Genomic DNA, 22,105 nt, shown 5'->3' on the forward strand with positions numbered 1-22,105 from the left:
CAATTTGTGAACTAGAATTCGCCAGTGCCTTATTGCTTTGGAGCTCACAGCCTGCCACTCCAATCTCCTTGAAATCCATGCTTAAGGTGAAGCCACCTGTTGGAAGGATTTTCTGCATTGCCCACTTGTCTCTTCAGTGGTGAGCTGCAACACGGTGGGCCTTACAGAAGAGATTCAAGTCCCATTGAGCCATACGTGTTGGACACTCATTTCCAGCTATAAATGATAAGGTTCTTAACTAACTTTTTATTTGCACAGATAAAAATACAGAACCCAAATGAGAGACTAGGTAAGTCTTGTGTCTTTTTTTCCTCACTAAAATATCCTTTTATTTATAAAAACAAAAAGTATTGAATACCAACAGAAGACAATGACGAAAACAGTGACAGAGGTCATCTTTAAGAAGTATAAAAAAATGGGGCTGGTAGTGGCTTCATTCCCCCATTTTCTGTGATGAATATGTTAATTTTAAAACCAGGAAAGAAAAGCTAGTGACTAACTCCGAGATTTTCTGTTGATATTTTCAACGTCTAATAAAGCATTCTTTGTTGACATTCTGCAAATGATACCATCCCATAATGCCCCAAATTCTCTCTTTTTGTGGTGACAGTTTATATATCTTTTTGGCTTCTGAGAGCTTTGTTATTTCCGGAGGATTTTCCAAAGGCACCTGCTGGCCTTCTGTGTGAGATCTTAGGTATCCTTGATGTATTTGTTCCCCACCCCCCTTCAGTGTAAAGAATCAGCACTAAAGTGTCATCTCTTGAGATACCAAATTTCTGAAAAACCTCTGAAATATTATTAATTGGGGAGAGACTGGAGATAATTTCAATAGGCAGAGTTCTAGTCTTCATTTTTCCCCCAAGTTTGTAGAGTTGAATGGCTTTGTTCACTACTACAGGTATCTGCAGTGGATTGACAACCACATTAGGGTTTATCAATGAACCTGCCATACATCCTTCCATGGCCTTTTTTCTCAAGTCTCTTCCATTTTTTTGCATCTTTAAATAACAGAAGGGTCACCTTCCATTGAGGAAACAGGTCCAACTGCTGTGATAACTGTATGTTATAGACAAGAAGGAGTCCAATACAATCCTGTCCTCAGAAAGTTAGAAGAGGAGGGTCAGAAGTTCAAGGTTAGAGGAGGTGGGGACCAAGGGTCTTTACAGTCTAGACAATGACATCAGTCTCCCTTCCATCTCAGAAAAAACGTTTCACTAAAATATTTTATTAAGTTACTTTTGGTGATAGGGGAGTTTAGCTAGTTGTCTTTATTTATCTCTTTTCTTGTATTCAAAAAAGTATTTTTCATACAATACGTTTTGATCATGTTTTCCCCTCTGCTACCTCCAGATATTCCCCATCTCCCTACCCATCCAACTTTATTTCTCTCTCTCTCTCTCCCTTAAAAATCCTATGAAACCTCAAAAATGAAAACAAACAAAAACAATAAGAAAAAAATACCCAAATGAAATAAAACAAAAGGCACTCCCCCAATAAACCCCATGGAACCAATTCTATGTTGACCAACTACTCCTGGGCATGGGAATCACCCAGGAGTATGGTTGATATACCCAGTGACACTCCATTGGAGAAAACTGATTATCCTCTTCCCAGCAGTTACCAATTGCAAACAGCTTCTTGGTTAGGGGTGGGACTTTGTTTCTATCTCCCCCTGTCAGTGAATGGATCCTGTCTGGCTTGAACCTGTGTAGGTTCTGTGTGTATGCTACCATAGTCTCTGTGAGTTCATATGTGCATCTGTCCTGTTGTGTCTGGAAGATACTGTTTCCTTGGACTCATCTGCTACCTCTGACTCTTATACTCTTCCACATAGGTCCCTGAGCCTTAAGTGGTGGAGAGCTTAATGAAGACTGCATATTCAGGACTGTGTGCTCCAAATCCTCTCACACTCTGCATATTGTCCAGTTGTGGGTTGCTGTGTTAATTCCAAAATACTGCAAAAGTAGCTTTTCTGATGATTGAGTGAGTCACTAATTTATGGTTATAGCAGAATGTCCTTAGGATTCATTTTATTGCTATATTCCTTCAGCAGAGTAATAGTAGTAGGTGATAGTGATGCTTCCCTAGGCCTGCGACCTCTGTAGTCTCAGGTTCATGGCCAGTTTAGCAGTGTTAGGTATGGGTTCCATCTCATGGAGTGGGTCTTAAGTCTTAAATTTTAAAAAGTGATTGGTTACTCCCACACCATGTGTGCCATTATTGCTCCAGTATATCCCACAGGCAGGTTGCTTTTGTAGGCTTCAGGGTTGGTAGCTGGGTGATATTGTGGATTAACCTTTCTCCTCTGGTAGCATGCAGAGTGCCTGTTAGTGTCATGAATGCTAGTCAGTAGGGGGGAAGCTTCTAATTTGACACCAGTTTGATTTCTCTGTGTTTGATGACCTAAGGCAGTGTTGCATTCAGTAGCAATAGGAACTTGCTGTCAGACTGTTGAAAGCAACTGATAGCCTGTGATGTTTAGGGGAGTCAATGGGACCCCTTTTGTCAGTGACTCAAAAAGATGTAACCTATTCCTTGAACTAGAGGCTTTATTTTGGTGGCAGAAGATGTCTACTTGGGACATTATCTCTCCACTTATATGATGACTCCATATACATTTGTTTCAAATATGTATATATTTTAGAAGACTTCTACAATAGTAGGTTTCCACGTATTTTCAAAGGCCCTTTATTGTTAGTTTTTCTTCCCTGTATTTCCTCTTTTACCCTCTCTCCAATTCCCCTCCCCATTTAATTCTTCAATTCTAGGTTTCCCCTATTCTCTCCATCTCCATATCAATATGTTCTATTTTTCCCTTCTGTGGGAGACCATCTACTCACCCCCATGTCCATTACTAAATACCAAACCTAACCTCTGGGTTTATTCAGATTGTAGCACACTTGTCAAAAGCTTAAAAGCTAGTGTCCAAATATAAGAGAAAGCATGCAATATTTGTCTTTTGGGGCCTGAGTTACCTCACTCAGGATAAAGAAGTCATGCATCTTGACAGTAGCTGCCTGAGAAATCCATGAACCATCAAGTCCAACAAGTGTTTATTCATGTAACTGGCAGAAGACTAGAATCTAAAAGTATATAATGACCCACCACATCTAGGACCAGCACTCCTCTGAGTGGGTATTTCAGTGAGATTTTCTTTCCTCTGAGGCTCCATGGTATCATGGCCTTTCACACCTGGGCTATGGGCTACATTAACATTACCTCCCCGTGACACTTATCTTGTATATTTAGTTGGCTGGAAGTCTCATGCTAATGAGATAGCACACTGCCAGGTTCTGAGGAGCCTCAGACTTAAGCACAGTTAATTCCTCTTTGAGATCCTTGATCACTGATGTTGCAAGATCAAATAACCAACTAATTAAAATCAATGTCCACCTTCCATTGAAGTCATTATGGGCCCTCCCCTGAGGAAGTGGTTTTCTGAATTTGCAATCTGTGGGGAATACTTTTTCCTCCTCAGATCACGTGAGTGGGAGAATGGGGAGCCCAAGGTTCTTGTTTCTTTTTCTGTGTCAAAGGAAATTGTTATCACTTGAATATTTTGTTTTCCCAGCTGTACAACCCACAGATGCATGGCTTGCAGCATGCCTGCTAAAGACCCCTCTGCGCAGCGATGTTGCAGGCACATGTGTTAATGTTCATGAAAGCTTTCGGGAATACAGCCAGTTTGCATTTGTCATGGGGATTGCCAGTGGTTTTTGCTGAAGCTGTCCTTCAGGTTGGTATGTGAGAAGGTGTATGTGCATGCTCGTGGAGTGCATGAGTGTTTGTGTGTGTGTGTGTGTGTGTGTGTGTGTGTGTGTGTGTGTGTGTGTGTCTGTCTGTCTGCCTGTCTGTTCACAAGGGTGGGTTCAGAAAGGAGTCAGAGCATAGTGAGGCCAGGAAGAGTTGGAGCCAGGTTTCTGGAGGTTCATTGCTGGTGGGCCCTGGGAGGAAGTGGGGTGCTGTCAACCCTGCCATACACCCCTGGAATGGACAGAGCCTAGCATGTGTGTGGAAGCAGGTGTTTGGGATCCAAGAAAGAGGCATAAGTGAGTCTCAGGTACTTAGAACCTATAGCTCGTTGGGGTGTTATGCATGGCTAGAAAGGACTGGAGAAGACAGGACGCATGAAGCCTGTGTGGAAGCAGCTAGTCACTCCACAGTGATTTTTCACATGCTCAGGAGCAGCTGCTGTGATAGAAGGCTGTGAGGATCAGTGACTATGATCCCCATATCCAGTCAATCTGATATGTCACCTGAGGTCCAAGGGAAGGTCAAGCTGACTGAAATTGTGTTTCATCTACCTTGAAGAATGGGAGCCTGAAATAGAAAGTACATTGAAATCCACAAACAAACAAATGGAATGTATCTCTCATGCACCTGAGCCCTGGGAATGAGATGCATACTTTGGCTCCTCCACAGATGGACTTCTGAGTCTTTCTAGAGAGTTTATTGTTAGAGTCAGTCCCATAAACAGAAAGATAGAAACGAACAAGAAATAAGGGAGGGTGGAGATTCCTGACACACTGCTAAGCTTTAAGTTGACTTGTTCAGCACACTTCCTCCCACACTCCCAGGAAGACAGTGGGCCAGCATGCAAGACACTCTTTTGGTATAGCAGCCTCTGCCTGGGTGCCAGACAGCAAGCCACAGCCCATCTGTAAAACTCAGGCTTGTCCTAGCAGCTGTGAGAGGACACTCTGGGGTTAGCTAGCTATGATTCCGATGTGGAGGCTTTCTGGAAGGCATGTGGGTGGTCCCTTATAAGTTAAAACATTTGCTTACTACATATTCCTGCTGCCTCACCCAGAAAGAAGAAAAACTGTACAGACATCCATGTGGGTCAGCCACAGGGGCTATTTTCACACACACACACACACACACACACACACACACACACACACACACACACAAAATGGGAAATGGCATGGCTGTCTGTCAACAGGTAGATGTGTGTGTTAATCTAGTAATTAGCATGATGGCATATAAGTTAATAGGAAAGAATGACTTATACCACCAGATATAAGTTTATCTTGAAAATGTCATGAGGAGAATGAGCCAGATGTCACTTAAACCAGATGGTTGCTAATGATGACAGTATATACATGATGAATACTGGTACTCAGATCATTCTTCTTTTCATAGTCTAGGAGCTTAGCCCAGAGAATGGTGCCACCCACAGTGGGCAGATCTTCTCACTTCAATTAACCTAATCAGAACAATCTTTTCTGTGAATATCCAGAGGCCCATCTCCCGGATGACTCTAGAGTTTACTGAGTTGACAACTGAGATGAGCCAGCATGCTCACTGAACTGAGAATGTGCTGTTTCAGCTGCACTGGGAGACCAGTAAGCTGGATCTGCCTTTCTCCATCTCCCAGCATTGGGATTATAGATGCTGCCACACCTGGCCTTTTATGTAAGTGTTGAGAATCCCAACTCCAGTCTTTATGCCTTCACAGCAAACACTTTACCTACTAAGCCCTCTCCTTATGCCAGACCATGTTTGTTTGTGGGGTTTTTGTTGTTGTTGTTGTTTGTCTTTGTTTGTTTCTTCTTCTTCTTCTTCTTTTTTTTTTTTTGCAGTACTCCAGCAGATCTGAACAGTGACACCTGTTGTGTACAGCGAATCATGGGGGGGAAGACCAAGTAGAAAGACCCTACAAGAGGTGTCTGTAGGCACCAGGCTGAACTTGCTAAGTTTGTCCATGCAGAATGGTAGACAGAAGCTGCACAGAACTAACCTGTGATTTGTTTATTCAGAGGAAAGGGACATGTATACAGGACTTCACTCACAGCTAATTGCAGATACATTTCTTTTCCTCTTAAGAAACTTATCCAAGCAACCAGATCATAACAAAAGAGTCACATGATGAACTTGGGACTGGAGCTGTGGACATGGTCTGGCTTATCATAGCAATACCCTACTCCTAGTACCAACTTCTGTATTAGTTAGGGTTCTATTGCTGTAAAGAGACACCATAACCATGGCAACTCTTATAAAGGAAAAACATTTAATTGGCGTGGCTTACATTTTCAGAGGTTTAGTCCATTATCATCTTGGTGCAACATGGCAGCATGCAGGCCGACATGGTGCTGGAGAAGGAGCTGAGAGCCCTATATCTTTTTTTTTTAAAGTAAATTTATTTTACAACATCATTTAGTTCAACATAATAGCCACAGATTCCCCTGTTCTCCCACTCTCGCCCCCTCCCCCTCCCCCCACCCCACCCCTTCCCACCTCCTCCAGATCAAGGTCTCCCCCAAGGACTGGGATCGACCTGGTAGACTCAGTCCAGCCAGGTCCAGTTCCCCCCTCCCAGACCGAGTCAAGCGTCCCTGCATAGGACCCAGGATTCAAACAGCCAACTCATGCAATGAGCACAGGACCCGGCACCAACACACCGCTGCCTCCCAAACAGATCAAGCCAAATGACTGTGTCACCTGTTCAGGGGGCCTGATCCAGTTGGGGGCCCCTCAGCCTTTGGTTCATAGATCCTGTGCTTCCATTCATTTGGTTATTTGTCCCTGTGCTTTATCCAACCTTGGCTTCAACAATTCTCGCTCATATAAACCCTCTTCTTTCTCACTAATTAGACTCCCAGTGCTCCGATAAATAAATTGTGGCACATATACACAATGGAATACTACTCAGCAGAGAAAAACAATGACATCATACGGTTTGCAGACAAATGGATCGATCTAGAAAAAATCATCCTGAGTGAGGTGACCCAGACTCAGAAAGACAAATATGGTATGTACTCACTCATAGGAAGATGCTAGATGTGGAACAAGGATGACTGGACTGCTACTCACATCACCAGTGAGGCTACCTGGAAAACGAGACCCCAAAAAAGACACGGAGAAATGGATGAGATCTACATGAACAGCCTGGTCATGAGTGGGAACAATGAAGGGCAACGGTCGAGGGAAAGAGAGTGGGAGATCCTAGCTGGATCAAGAAAAGAGAGGGAGAACAAGGAATAGGAGACCATGGTAAATAAAGACCACATGAGAAGGGGAGGAAGCAGAGAGCTAGGGAGGCCCACGGAGATCCACAAAGATACCCCCACAAAAGACTGATGGCAATGGTCGAGAGACGGCAGGAACTGACCTACTCTGGTGATGGGATGGCCAGACACCCTGTTAGTTGTGCCATAAACCCCATCCAAGGAAGGTCTGAGGAATCTGGATGCAGACATCCACAGAGAGCCCTATATCTTGACCCAGAGGCAACAGGAAATGATCTGAGACACTAGACGTGACTTGAGAATATATAAGGCCTCAAAGCCCACCCCCACAGTGACACACTTCCTCCAACAAGGCCAGACCTATTTCAACAAAGCCACACCTTCTAATAATGCCACTCCCTATGAACTTATAGGGGCCAGTTACATTCAAACCACCACATCATGTGAACAGGTTACTCTCCTGACATGTGTGCAATCCAGGCTGCTGTCACGGGGTGATTTTTTCCTTGACAGTTTAGCAACCATTGCAGCTTTGGGTGGGCATAACCCAGACTGCTCATACAGGATGATGCTGCAGTGTGGCTACATGTGCATGTGGCCTTTTCCAAAAATCCCTCCCCCCCCACACCCCCGCCCCATTACAGAGCTCTACTCTGGACTCTTGAGGCAATGCTTGGTACCTGCTACTGCAGCATTCATCACCACCGTGTTTTGTCTCTGGTGAATTTGCCATGACTCTAGATTCTCAAACTTGAAGGCATCAAAGTGTCACCCACACCAGGAACTTCAGGATGTCTTGTAAAACAAATGTCTCTTTAAATAAATCTAAAGGTAAAGATGTGCCTAATGCTACAGGAAAACATATTTCTGATCATGTTCAAGCCCTGACAGAGGTACCTGGGCTGATCAGCAAAGAGAAGAGCAGCCGTTTTCTTCCAGATGGTGCAGCCCCACCCCCCCCACCCCCACCCCCTCAGACGCCATCCCACCCACACCACACACTTACCACTCCCAGGAACAGACTCAGGATAAAATCAAATTGTTCTTCAGTTCGCAGTTCCTGGCACAGGTGACTAGGGCATGGGCAGTATTAGACTTGGCGAATTAGAGGTGTGTGTGTGTGTGTGTGTGTGTGTGTGTGTGTGTGTCCCCATTTCTGTGTAGGGGGAGAGCAGTGAGGCCTCCTTCTTTTCCTGGGTCCTCCCTTGGGCAGGGCCAGGGCACCATCTTGACTTGGACATCCCGGGCTGGTAGAGACAATCAATCAGACACAATGTCCCTGACATCCCTCTCTTAAGTGAACACTTGAGAAATTCAATGCTGTGAGCTTTCCCATGGGTTTTCTGGATGGGGAGTCTGGAGCTCCACTTGTGTCCACTTTTCAGAGCTCTTAGGAACATCTGTCCAATGATTTCTCGCTGACACAGAAGGAGAAACAACTCCTTAATCAGGACTTCTTTCATTTCTACAAGGATGGCTACATGCTGGCTTGGTCACAGTAAGGGTGCAACAGGAAGGGACCTTCTGTTGTGCAGTTATTACATCTGAGGATCTGATCATGAAAAATACTCATCAATATGGAAGAACAACACAGAGGACTCACCGTCGGTCTTAGGACAAGCCCTTTAAGGTGTGCTGTTTACATCAGTCTCTGTGACTGGTCATAGGTCAAAGGACGATGCTCCAGCCACAACCTCTGCTGCAGTGAGCACACAACTTCACCTGCCTTCCCTGCAGGCTGCATTTCTGCATAGCCTTTGCAACCACAGAACAGTCCATTCTGTACGCATGGTAGTATTGCTACCAGGTGATTGGGTGACTGTTTCTTCTTATTGGGCACATGGTGACTTTTATTTCCAATATCCAGTCCTATGCAATGGTTTGGTAGTTTCCTGTTCCAGCAGGCAGAAGAACCAGTCTCAGTCCATTCCACCCTCGTCTTCATCCTCCTCTTCCTCTCCCACCAGAGCCCAGCTCTTGTCTTTTATTGCAATACTTAGCAGACTAAACTCTCCCCTCATCCCTAGGGATGGTCACCTGGCTGAGGTTTTTGCCTCTGGCCTTTGTGATAGGCCCCTGGAATCTATTGGGGAGACTGGAGTTCTGTTAAATTCCTAATAGTGTTGAATTGCCACCCCACCCCGGTCAAATATGTCCAAGCCTTAGTTCTCTACCTATGAATGTGGCCTCATTAGGAAGTAGGGTTATTACAGGTGCAATTAAGATGAGTCATCCAGAGATGACAGTTTAGCTTCTACATTCATGTCATCAGCGGTGTGTGTGTGTGTGTGTGTGTGTGTGTGTGTGTGTGTGTGTGTGTGTGTGTTCCTGACTGAAGCAGGATGGAAGCATAATAAATATTTTGCAGTTCTCCAGAACACCTTATGTCAAGATGCCATCCACCCAGAGCTGTTTCCCAGTGCTCAGTTTGCACTAACAAGCACACACAGCAGCCACTGCCAGCTTCCCCTGGGCTAGACAGGTGAAGAGCCAAGTCACCCTTCCTGCTTCTCAGCTGTGCCATCTCCACTGGGTAAGAATAGGGAAGAAGAGAGATGCCCTACTCCTGACCCCATTTTTAAGCCATTTACTGTCCTAGGTCCTGTCTATTGTTGGCTCTCCACAGGCGTCTCAGGTCCTGGATTATCTATCTGCATCTCACACTTTCCACTGTCCCACCTGCATCCCACTCTCCTCTCCATCCCACCTTCCTGTCCATCCCACCCGCACCCTACCTATGCTCTACCCGACCCGCACTCCACCCTCACCTCAATCCCACTTGTGTCCCATCTTCCTCTCTGTTCCACATACATCCCAACCCTTCCCACCTCCCCACCTGCATCCCTCCCCCACCCCCCAGCATCCTAGCCTGCCTTCTTCCTGGCCTAAAGCACTGTCTGTCTGTGTTTCTATCCCAAGTTGGAAAGTGGGAAAGGTAGTTATGGATGAAAGGCTCTGAGCCTGAGCCAGGACTGCTCCCAGCCAGATTTGTAGACTTGAGTTGACTAGTTGTGAGGAGGTGACCATTCATAGGGTGTATTTGGTGGGAAGGACGATGGGTTCTGGGGGGAATTAAATTCATATAAGGCTGCTTGTGTACCATGTACTTTAGAACTATATGTGTGCATATAGTCCTTGTAGACTGGTTATTGACAGTCTTTTTTTTTAAAGTGTAGGGAGAATGAAGCTTGCTTTTCAGTTATGTAAACAAACCGTGCTTCTTGCCAGGAAAATAAAGAGAAAATACAGAGAACAAAGCTTCTCCTTCATGCATTTTGGGGTCCTCACTCTGCAGACAGTTTAGGCTGGATCTAGTCTTGTGTAGGAGCCCAGTGCATATACAGCTCAGGTCTTGCCACACAGTAGAGGACTCTGGAGGTGGAGCAAACTTGATGAAAAAAAAAAGGGAAACTCAAGTTGAAGTTAAACAGTCTATCTGTGCTGTGGTTTGGAGATGAAAAGCCGGTAGAAGTTATTATTGTCGCTGTCGTGAATAATGGATGAGCTCTGGAGGCCAAGCAAAGCTTTTCCACCACAGAGTCCAAGGTCCCTTACCTTCAGGTACAACGATCTGTGGCCTGTTCTTGCGGTTTGCTGTGCAGTGGGTTCCAGTGGGAAGTGAGGCCAAGGAGCTTTTGCAATGTTGAGAGCCGGAGGTGCCCCCATCAGGCTGGGTGTGGCCCATTGTGGGTCCTTTTGAAACTCTCTCTTGGAAAACATTCTACATTCAGTTGGGCTCCTGTACGTGCTTCGAGGGCTAGGGCAGAGCTGGAGACAATAGGAAGAGCTGGAAGATAGACCAAGTGGCCCCTCCCCAGGAAACCAGACTGTGCGGAGAAAGCCAGGGCCCAGAGAGCTCATGGGAGGGGGGCAGGAAAGGTGTTTGCTAACCACAGTCTCAGCAAGGACAGGTGGGCTCAGAGTCTCAGGACCAGATTTTGAGTGGCTCACAAGCAATAGCACTGCCTCTGGATAGAAAGTCCCTTACTGTTTCTAGAAGGTGGCCAGGGATGCTGTGTTTTGTTGTGATTTATGATGGAGAACTGTGATCAGTGAGAAAAACTGGCAACAGAGAGCTCCTAACACACAGTTTGGGGTGGCTGTGCTCTCTTCCACTTGGGGAAGCCTTTGGACACTGATGTTCTGGAAGAATCAACCCATCTAGCCTCTTCTTTGAAAGGTCCTGTGGATCTCAGCTGAACAAGAGTACTTGGACCTCAGCATTCATCCACGAGACCTGTCCTTTCATGGATGTTTATTCACTCCCAATGGAATTGGGGTCTGGGGATGATGAAAATCACTGTGAGAATCACTGTTGCCTCATGGTTACACCCTGACTTGGCACTGTCCCTACAGCCATGCTAGCACAAGGGTATCCAGCTGTTGTTGAGACTGCACACATCCTCTAGACACAGAGCCCTGGGGATAGAAAGTCATGGGAACAAGTGAGGATCTTGTTTTCCTGGATGCTAATTCTCTGTGGTTCTTTCTTTCCCCTATCCTGAAGCATATGAAGACCTCTGATCCCTAAGTTCCCAAAATAATTAATGTCTTGTCTTGTCTTTCTTCTGGTCCAGCGAGGAGGAAGAGCGAGAGTCCAACCTGGGCCAGTGGAGTCTTGAGGGCACCAACAGTTTTGTTCTTGGTGAAAATCAGTTGATCTGTGCACTGAGGTGGGCCTGAGTCCTGTGAGGCCTCTTGGAATTCCAATTCAGGATGGGCAGGTTGGACAGCCACAGACATGGGAGCCAAGGGGAGGGTAAGCAGGCACCCATTCTTCTCTGCACTAGGGAGGCATCAAATACAGACATCACAACCACCTCAGAGCTGTCCACAGCAAAGCAGGGCGTCTGATCCTTCTTTAGTGTGGCATGTATGTAGCTTGGGGCACTTCTCAAACCTGTGACTCTGGACCAAAAACAAACATATGAAGAAGAGGCTGGAAGAAGCTGGCGCAAGAGAAACAGGTGGTCTGATGCTCCTAACTGACAACACAGTGGAAATGAGTCTGTGAATAATTTCTCACCCCATCCCCCAACAAGGGGGCAATGTGGATGTTCATGTTTCTCAGCTACGGAGATGGAGGCCAAGGATTAATTAACTGCTCTTTGTCTCTTTACTTGCAAGAGGTTCAGGCCTTCATAACACCCTACTTCTAACTTCTTAGGATGGGTATTCAGCAATGAGGAGCCAGGTCTGGCCAGCTATGGGTCCCCATACCAGACCTGCCTGAGATTCCCCCTGAGATTAGGGCATCTACTACAAGGATGCTGAGGCCTGAGTGAGGATGCAGACACACCCCACTCTGTAGCTCTGCTCCACTTGCTTCTGAGGGAACACACTATGTTTTAGCGCAGCACACCTGAGACAAACAGTATATCCATCCAGCAGACTCAGACTGCGCATGTGTGTGGGGAGGGCTCTGTGATTCCTGAAGAAATCCACTTGATAAGAGCTTAATGCACACACCCCGGTGTTTTAAGGGGTGTCTGGTAAAGTGTCACTGGGCCATGACTGTTCCCCCAGGGCACAGTTCCCCTGTGCAGGGGTAGAACAAAGTTCTGAGCCTCACAGCTCTGTGTTGGGGTCTTGCTTCCAGTGTGTGGCCTGAGCAAGCTGGTCAGTTCTGGAAGTGTTAGGCTTCTTTTCCTTAAAATATGAACAGTGAAACCCAGCTCCTGTGTTGCTGAGGATGAAATGAAATGGTATCGAAAGCACTTACCATGGCACTTTATAAAGTAGGCCCTTCATGAATGCTATCTGCCATTCTTAATTTTCTTTTTATTCTTATTAATAAAAGTCCATCCTTTAAATAAAGGTCAATTTAATCTCATCCAGCCACCATGGGAGAAGTTTAGAACCAGGCTCAGTGACTTACACAGGCTACTTGGAGTTGCCCGTGCCCTCCTAGCCCAGGTACTTGGCTTCAGTCGATGAATGAAGTCAGAATTAATAAGAACTGGCAGCACTTTCTTCCTCTGAGTATTAACAGTTTTGAGAAAATGGTTGAGCCGTTCTTGCATTTACTAATTAGATGGGCCACATTCATCTATATTTCAAGGTGCTCCAACTCCTCTCCCTGTAATGAAGATAATAGCATGTGGGGGATCAAGACCCGAAGGTATGATTGAGTGGCCCCACTGCGAAACCGCTTGGCCAAGCAGGGCTGCATCCTGGGAAGGCACCGCTTCTCTACCTTCTGGTGATTAGCAGCTGATTTATCTGTTCACCTTCCCATTTCCAGCCTGATAGATCTGCTGGTTATTACTTTTAGCTACTTCTTCAGCCAGCTGGGGTTGGGCATGTCATCCCATCTTCTTGTTCACAATGGTGCCTCAGAGTGGGGCCTTCAATCTGATAGGAGCACTTTAGAAAGCATGTCTGTCTCCTGAGCTCGTAAGGACAGGTACAGTCCTCTGACCAGTCGTCAGGTCCACTGATCAGCATTATTGCTTAGCACAACACAAACTAACCATTGTGAGGAGCATGGTGCTCAAATCCTAGTGTCTTGACTTAGTGAAATTACTCATTGCCTGTGTAAGCTTGCAAGGCTATGTTTCTGGGTGTGGAGGCTGGGCTTCCTGTGGAGTTCAGAGATGATTTCTCGTCCTCTTCATTTCTGAGGTTTTGTAGCAGCTCACATGTTAGTCTGCAGACTGTGATGAAAGCTCAGAATGTGCACACACTTAAATACCTGGCTGTGTGTGCCAGGCACCACTGCTCTTTACCTGTCACATGGCCACTGGACACAGCCACCTCCCAGCAACGACACATTCAGTAGAAGGGGCATATTTTGGTGGCACCTAGTCTGTCTCCAGGTCAATGGTCTTCAAAGTGAGAGACTGTATCTCGGGGCCACCTCTCTTTTTCGTCTCACCTGTAGTGCGCCCACTGCAGAGGTCTCTATGGCTGGATTCCACTCCCCCCATTCAGGTCGCATTTTAGATGCATCCTCAAATGATCTCTCCTCCCCTCCTACACCAGTACTCTCTAATGCACCCTGTTTCACAGTCTCGGAGCATTTTATATCACTATTCAGATTATGCCAATCGTCTTTTAGTTTTGATATATTATCTTTCTCTCTGAATCGTTTAAATTCTCTTAGGGTGTTCTAAAATCTCAAAATATTGTTTTGGCCACAGTGAGCATGTGATAAATATTTATTACACAGATGAGTGAGCCTATGGTTGAGTGGATAGAGGCAGCTAGTGAGTGAGTGGATGGATGAATAGACAAGTGGATATATGATTGGATAGGAGGATAGACAGATGGATGAGTGGATGGATGGATGGGTGGGTGGGTAGGTGGATGGATGGGTGGGTGGGTGGGTGGATTCATGAATGGATGGATGGATGGGTAGGTGAATGGATGGGTGGGTGGATGAGTAGATGAGTGGGTAGTTAATAAGGTAGTCTTATAGAAAGGAGGTAGTGTAGGTAAATAAATGGACAGAGTAAATGGAGGCATGGGTGGAAGTATATAAGGACAGGAGGTTGAGGCATGGGTGAATGGAAGGATGGCTGGTTGGTTGGCTGGCTGGGTTGGTGGATCAATGGGTATGTAGGTGGATGGATGAAAAAGAGGGAGAATGGCTGAGTGGATGGGTGCATGGAAAGAGGGTAGATAGAGTAATGGGTAGGTCGATATATGGATGAGTGGGAAGGGTGGAGGGTTAGATCACAGATATTGCTATCTGACATATGAGGTAAAGCTGGAGAACTGTTTGTATTAGTTTTGTGTCAAGAATGGTATAACGTGAACATATCTGTCCTTAAGCTTCAGGTTTCTGACATGAGGAAGGCAGGAAATGTCAGCTGCATTGCATCCTCTGATGAACCCTCCCTCCCTTTCACTTGCCTGCCACATTGCTTACCAAATTAGAACTCAGTGTCATGGGACCTCTAAAAGGATTGCATTCTCTTGGTTAAGTTATAATACAAATACAAATATAAACCAGAAGGAAGATGCGTTAATAACAATTTGATCTTTTGATTAGCATTTTATTTTGCATGACTGGGAATTAAACCCAGGGCTTTCAGCATGGTAAGCAAGAACTTTACTGAAACATCTATCCTGAGTAGCATTTTTCTAATTCCTCTTCAGTGTGATGTGTCTAGAACAGAGTTCTGCTGAGAGGCACTGAGGTTGCAATGTGGGAGGCAAGGAGTCTTAGAACTTAGATCATGTCTAACTGATGAGAAGCACTGCTGATGCTCAGAGATGGAGACAGCAAGGCTGTGGGTGGCTGAGGGATGAGTGGAGGGATCAAGACCCCAGCTGTGCCTGACATTTCATGACTCCAGCTAAACCAAACTTAGCCGCAGCTTGCTTACTCATCTGGAGGCTAAGAGGCATTGGTTCGTTAGACCACCTGTTCTTTTTAATATTTGTGAGACAGAAAAGAAAGTACAGAGAGAAATGGAAGCAAGATTTTGTTTTTATTTCCTTTTTTGATTTTTGGAAATTTCATACATGTATGTAATATATCTTAGTCATACCCACATTCTGTCCCTCCTTTCAACCCCTGGTCCCCCTAACACTTCTCCCTCCTAATTTCATATATTCTTTTTCTTTGTATAAACCACTGAGTTCAATTGATGCTGAGCATACATATGGGTATAAGGTCATCCACTGGGGGCATGAGCAATCTTTTGATGGCCATCCCCCCCCCCCCCGCCAAAAAAAGTGACCCTCCCTCCCACAACAGCCTTTAACTGCTAGTATCTCCCCAGTTAGGGGTGGGGTATCAGAAGCCCCTGCTCTGTCTGTGCGGCAATCTTTGGATCTTGTGTAGGTCTTTTGTGGGCAACTCCAGCTGCTGTAAGTTCATGAGTGCAGCAGCTAGGTCATGGCTAGAAGTCAGCATTTCACAGCTCTCCTCCCCTCTCTAGCTCTTTCATTCTTCCTTTCCCTTCTTCCAAGATGTTCTATGAACCTCGAGGGGAGGGTGATAGAGATGTCCCATCTGCTGCTTATTCTCAGCACTTTGAACAGTATTAAGTCTCTGCATTAACCACTGCACATTCATTGCAACAAGAAGCTTCTCCAACCAAATTTGTGAGTAGCACAGGTCTACAGATAAAAATATTTAAAATGCAGTTTGACAATATGACCACTTAGCAAAACAATATCAGTAGGTTCTCCCTAGGGTCTATGACTTCCTGAGCCATAGGTTTGGGTCATATTATGATATCAGTCATGAATCCCTCCTGCAGAGCAGGCCTCAAATCTAATTGTGAGAGTGGTTGGTTACCCCGTAAACTTGCTGCTACTACACTGGTAGGCACATCTTGTAAGGCAGATTGCTATTGTAGCATGCATGATCCAGCATTGGGTAAGATCATTGATGCCTTTTCTTCCTCAGCAGCCTGCATAGCAACTTCCAGCACCATGAAAGCTAACTAGCATGGAGAGAACTTCTGGGTCAGTTCAAGACTGATTTCTCCATGTACAATAAAAAGTGTGTGGTGTCTTCAGCGAGAGGCTCTTACATGGTGGAAATCTAAGAGCAATGGCAGCAATAGCTTTTATTGTTTGTGGTGCCTCTGGGACCTCAGTGACCAATCATTAGTAGGGAGGTAACTTGTGCCTGGCAGTTAGATTTTTATTTAACAACCTAAGGTGCTAAATGATCCCAGCAATGCATATCAAAACTGCAAAGAGATGCCTCATGCCTATTAGGATGGGTATTATAAAAAATCAGAAAATAGAAACTATTGACATGTATGAGAGAAACTGGAAAAATAAATGTTAGTTCCTCAAAAATTAGACCTAGAATAGCCATGGTCTAGTACCTGCTCTTCATGGTGTATACCCAGAAGAAGAGAAAACAAGTTCTTCAACAGATACTGGCATAGCCATGTGATATCATAGCAGTAGGATTCACAATAGCCAAAAGGTGGAAGCAAGCTGGCGTCAGTCAGTAAATAGGTAGAGGGAAAATGTGCTATGTACAACTACAGCCTAGAAAGGGCAGAAAATATGACTTACGCTGTAACATTGATGAACTTTGAGGACACTGCTCTGTATAAAACTGGTGGGGTCTTGGAGAAGTCCCACAAAAGAACACCATCCATGTACACAATCAACAAGAACGTTTATTACCTCAAGAAAGATTCCAGCATGGTGGGGTCAGATATCCTATACAAGATGGTAAAGACCTGGAGAGGAGCTTGCAGGCTCCTTTTAAGCACAGCTAAGGGGAGTTCCTAAGGCAGTTAGGTCATTTTAAATATTATTGACTTAAGCAAGTTGCAATTATATTAGTATATTCTAATTGGCTAGGCCTAACAAGAGCTGGCTAAGGCTACAGTCTTTCATTTTGGGGCAGGCCTGGACAAGTCCCAGGCTTTGTCCTTATTTGGTTCATACCAGGCCTCCTTGTCTTTGTTGTCAGAGGTTTTGGAGATTGATTGCCATTTGTTTGTGGCTCTTTCAGAAACTGCTCAGTCTCAGGAAACTGAAATTGAGGCCTGATCTCTGACAGAAGACTGAGCAGCCTATTATGGAGGCTGCTCGGTCCTCTCAAAAACAAGTCAGCCACAAAGATGATTGCAGCATTTCACTTTTTCCTTCTGTTTTCTACTTTTTTTTTTTTTTGAAACAGGTTCTCATGTATCCCAGGATAGTCTTGAACTCAGGATGTACTTGAGGATGACCTTGAACTCCTGAATTTCTTGCCTCCACCTCCCAAGTGCTGACATTGCAGGCATGAGTCATCGTTTCTGGCTTATCAGGGGCAGCTAGAGTGTTGGGATGCATAGGCATGGAATACTGAATGATCAGAGGCTGGGCTGGGAAGGGTGTGTGTGTGAGTTATTCCTCAAGGGGCCAGAGCTACAGCTTAAGAAGGGCAGTGGTGACAGCTGCCCAAACACACAATGCACTTAACAACACCTCTCAGGTATGAATCAGGTATGGGGCTCAGGGGTTGAGCACTAGCATGTTCAAGGTCCTCAGTTCCATCCCCAGTGCCACAGAAAGTTACATATAAACAATGAAAAGGAAAAATCAATGGCTTCTTGATTTTTAAAACATCAAATAGTCAGAAATCTTACAAACCATAGAAAGATGAAAAGGAAAGACACACCACACACACACACACACACACACACACACACACACACACACTCCCAGCATTGAATAAAAATTTGAAATAGTGTCCTGTAGTGTAATAACTTTGTATTAAGGCATGTGATACACACACACACACACACACACACACACACACACACTTTTACATGGTACATTTGATCATGTTTTTATTTGCTTTGTTTTGCTCTGTGTCTGGCAGAAGGTCTTCCTCATGTCATCAAAATCACTTTTATGATTTTGTGTGTTTTGTGTAAAGTGCACTCTTTTATAGCAAGCATTTTCTTTTTGGGAAAGTTAGGAAGTTAACTTTAAATTAAAATGAAAACCATCAAAAAAGAAGATAAAATCACACTGTACTCTAAAGCTAGGGCAAACATTTCGGCCTTCAGCATTTCTTTAAGGACTGTGCTTGTTTGCACACGTGATGATACGGCCGTGTTATTGTGTGGTATCACTCGTATCTCACTTAGGAGTGTAGTCACTCCTCAGAAATACAAACACAGAAACCAAACTTATTGGGTCTTCAGAGACTCGTGCCTTTCTTGCATCCTGAAGATGAGGTGACCCCCCAAGGCCCTGGGAGAGGGAAACATGGAGACTCAGCAGGCAGGAGGTTTCAAGGGAAAGGCTCTCAGTGAGTGGGGGTGGGGTGGATGAGTAGTTGGGTGAGTGAGTGGGTATGTGTGGGTGGGTAGGGAGATGGGCAGGTGGGTGGGTTTGTAGATGGGTGGATAGATGGATGGGGGGCGAGTGGAGGGATAGATGCATGGGTGTGTAGGTGTGTGGTTGGGTGGGTAGGTGGATAGATTGCTGGGTAGATGAATGGGTAGGAGGGTGAATAGGTGGGTAGGTTTGGGGTGGGTGGATAGATGACCATGCAGAGGGCTAGAAAATGAATGAAGACAGAAGAAAACTGATTGTAATAGGTCTCTGCACCCACCACAACCACCACTGTGCCAAGGTGGCTTCTCTTCAGAAGCCTTTGTACCTCCTGTTCCCAGAGCCCCAGGAGGATCCCTCTTATGTGTGGGCCCATTGGCAGCCCAAGAAGCTGCCCCTTGCCCAGGAACTCCCACCTCTCAGGGCCTGTTGCCTCATCCCAGCTGGAGTTTCCCCTTTAGCACTCCCTGCCTCTGGGCCTCACTCGGGCTGGGGAATCCCAGCATGCCAGGTCCTTTGAAGTGGGAGCCCCTTGGGGCCTGCAAACTCCCTGCCTTCAAAGGGGCTCAGAATGAGCTGCAGCCACATAGGGTGGTAGGTAGTGGCAGGTGGGGGGCAGAGGATGGGCTCCCAGCATTCTCCCTTGAAGCCGGGGACCCACAGAAGACTATAGAGGCATCTAGCCTCGTCCTTTCCCACAGCCTGCTGGTCCTCACTTCCCAGAGTCAGTAGCTCTCCATACATCCCACCATCCAACCTGCCACACATTAAGGCTCTGTTGGATGCCCTTGCTGAGGCAGGCTCTGGGTAGGAGCTTTATCACACTGAACTTCTGTCTTCACACCCCATCCACAGCCCCGTTCCAAAACTTGCTCGCTGTCCACCAGGAACACAGCACTTGTTCCCTTCAAGACTCACCTCCAATGCAATCTCTCAGGAAGCCAATCTGCTCCATCTCACAGGCCTCAGCACTGCAGGAGCTGTGATCGTTGACAGCCTGGCCTCACGTATCAGTGACCAGCGAGAGCCAAAGAAATGCCTGATCTCAGCTTCGGTTTCAAACCTCCTGCAAAGGGTGACAACACCTTCCGAACACCTGGGAGAAGGGACAGCCAGTGAGGATGGTACTGTACAGACCTGATTTGCTTACTCTCAGCAACACCAGGAGTCCCTGTGGCCAGGGGAAGACACTTCCTGTCATTGGCACCTGGATGGGCAGTGAGCATGGTAAGGGAGATGTCCATAATGCCCTGGCCAGTCCAGAATCTCTCCATCCTGCTCAGGACAGTGTGGTCTGCTCTGCAAAGCCCTGATGCCCCCCTTGCACAGTCAGTACCTTCCTTTCCCACATCACCTACAGCACAGCTTTTAAATCTGTGGCTTGTGAACCATTAGTGGGTTTTGAAATCGATGTAGTAGGTCACGACCAGCACTTTTATAAGAAAAGAAATATAATGTACGAAGTAGAAAGTGCTAAAGGACACTTTGCAACAAGGACAAGCGTGGATAAAGAACTGTTTGTTCACAAGCACCTCAAGCCCCACGGTGCTGCGTTCTGCACATGCCCAGTAGGGTGAGAGCCGGTGGCAACATCACTTGTGGACACTGATCTTTTCAAGGTTTCCAGAAACAAACTATCCTTACGTGCCCAACTCATTCTTAAAATTTAGAGTATAGCCCTAATGAGATGTGGGCTATGTTGTCCATCCATTTGTTCCTTTGTTCGTCTGTCACTCATCCGTACATTCCACACATTCTGTGCTGATGTCGGTGGGGGCAGTCATAGCTGGCCAGCCTTTGCATTTTCATTTTTTTTAAAAGGCAAATGAAGAAAGATTTTTTTTCCCTTCTTTTTTGCAAACTCTGGGACCAAGACCCTAGAGCACACGCCAACTCCACAGTGATATTTTTTTTCAAACACAAGCAAACATCATACTTTGTTAATTTTCAGGAGTAAATCATAGCTGTCCAGCTGTTTCCTAACCCCAGCTCATGGTGAGACCTCGCTGTTCCCAGCTATATGGACCCTTTCTGAATTACCACAACTTGAAGTTTGTTTTCTTTTCCTTTTGTCCTTCAATCATGAGAACATCATCATCATCATTATTATTGTATAATAGCTGAGACTTTCTCCTAAACATCTCTGACTTCATGAAGAGGAAGTTTAGGGATTTTTGACAAGGAAGGCACCTGTGACAGAGTCCTGTGTAGCCCAGGCTAGCCATGAACTTGTTATTCAGTCAACAGTGTCCCTAAACTCCTGATCTTCCTGCCTCTGAGTCCCAAGTGCTTGGATGACAGAAGTTCGTTGCCATGTCTGAAGTTAGAAAATCACTTTTATTTCTTGGGCTGATTCCAGATGAAATAAAAGCTTACCATGCGACACCCCCAAGCTCTCAGTTCTGGGTGTGCTGGTGTCTACATCTGCCTGTTACATGGCTTACTGGGCTAAGTAGAGATGCTCTCAAAATCTCACCTTTGCATGGTGTCCTGTACTGATATCTCCAGGCTGGAGGAAGAACAAGGAGCAGCTTTGAAATGGTCATCCCTAAGATGCTGACCTGTGAACAGTGGGCTCATTCACACCAGAGCTGGAGCCACACCTCCAGACTGGAAGTACAGGAGTCAGAGGGCAACCTACCCCACATGGTCCGCAGACTACTCCTTAGACCCCTCCTACAGCCCTCACCGTAGCAGAACCAAAGAGCCCTCCTGACCGCAAGCCTGCTGGGACAGTGCACAGTCCTCCAGCTGGGGTCTGCATGGCGGTGGTGTGAGGGAAGCGCCTGCCTCTGGGGCTCTGAGCTACCAGTGTCCACCACAGCCCAGCAGCAGGAGGCTGTGCTCCGTTTGCCTTGAACTAGGAGCAGCCTCTCCAGAGCTCTCCCCAAGTGCTGGTGATGAGCAGAGGTGGCCTCCTGGCTGAGTGCAACCCCCAGTTCCTCCAAAAGCTGCTGTGTTCTGGAAATCCGTGTGACATTGATCTCACTGCCCCTGCCGCCTGCTCTGTGAACGCCCACTCTCACGGCTGCAGCAACCCTGCATCTGCCTCTCTGGGGCTTGCAGGAAGGCGCTGACGGCTCGCTTAGGGTTTTTCTGCATGACCAGTGTGCCCACACCAGCTACCCTCCCTTCATCAAGGCTTTGGTAGCTCACAGCCATCTACTCTCTGTGCCAGCACAGGCTCTGGCTCCAAGGTTATTTTCTTCCTGCCTGCCGGCGTGTTTGGCAGTTCCATGTAAATATTAATTAAGCTACGGCTTCCTCTTGCAGGTGGTTGCTGATAATGACTCAGAAGGCATCCTTTAAAGCCGGGCACCTGGTTATTGTTTCTGCAAAGCGCTGGCCATGTGACTTGTTGTCAGCACCCAGGTCTG

General features: G+C 46.1%; 1 pseudogene; it reads right to left on the minus strand.

Annotated features, from left to right (window-relative positions):
- Positions 1-495: 495 nt before the first annotated feature.
- Positions 496-21,890, minus strand: LOC114689788 (annotated as a pseudogene).
- Positions 21,891-22,105: the final 215 nt, after the last annotated feature.

This window comes from Peromyscus leucopus, chromosome 3 (assembly GCF_004664715.2).
Source record: "Peromyscus leucopus breed LL Stock chromosome 3, UCI_PerLeu_2.1, whole genome shotgun sequence".
Lineage (NCBI taxonomy): Eukaryota > Metazoa > Chordata > Mammalia > Rodentia > Cricetidae > Peromyscus > Peromyscus leucopus.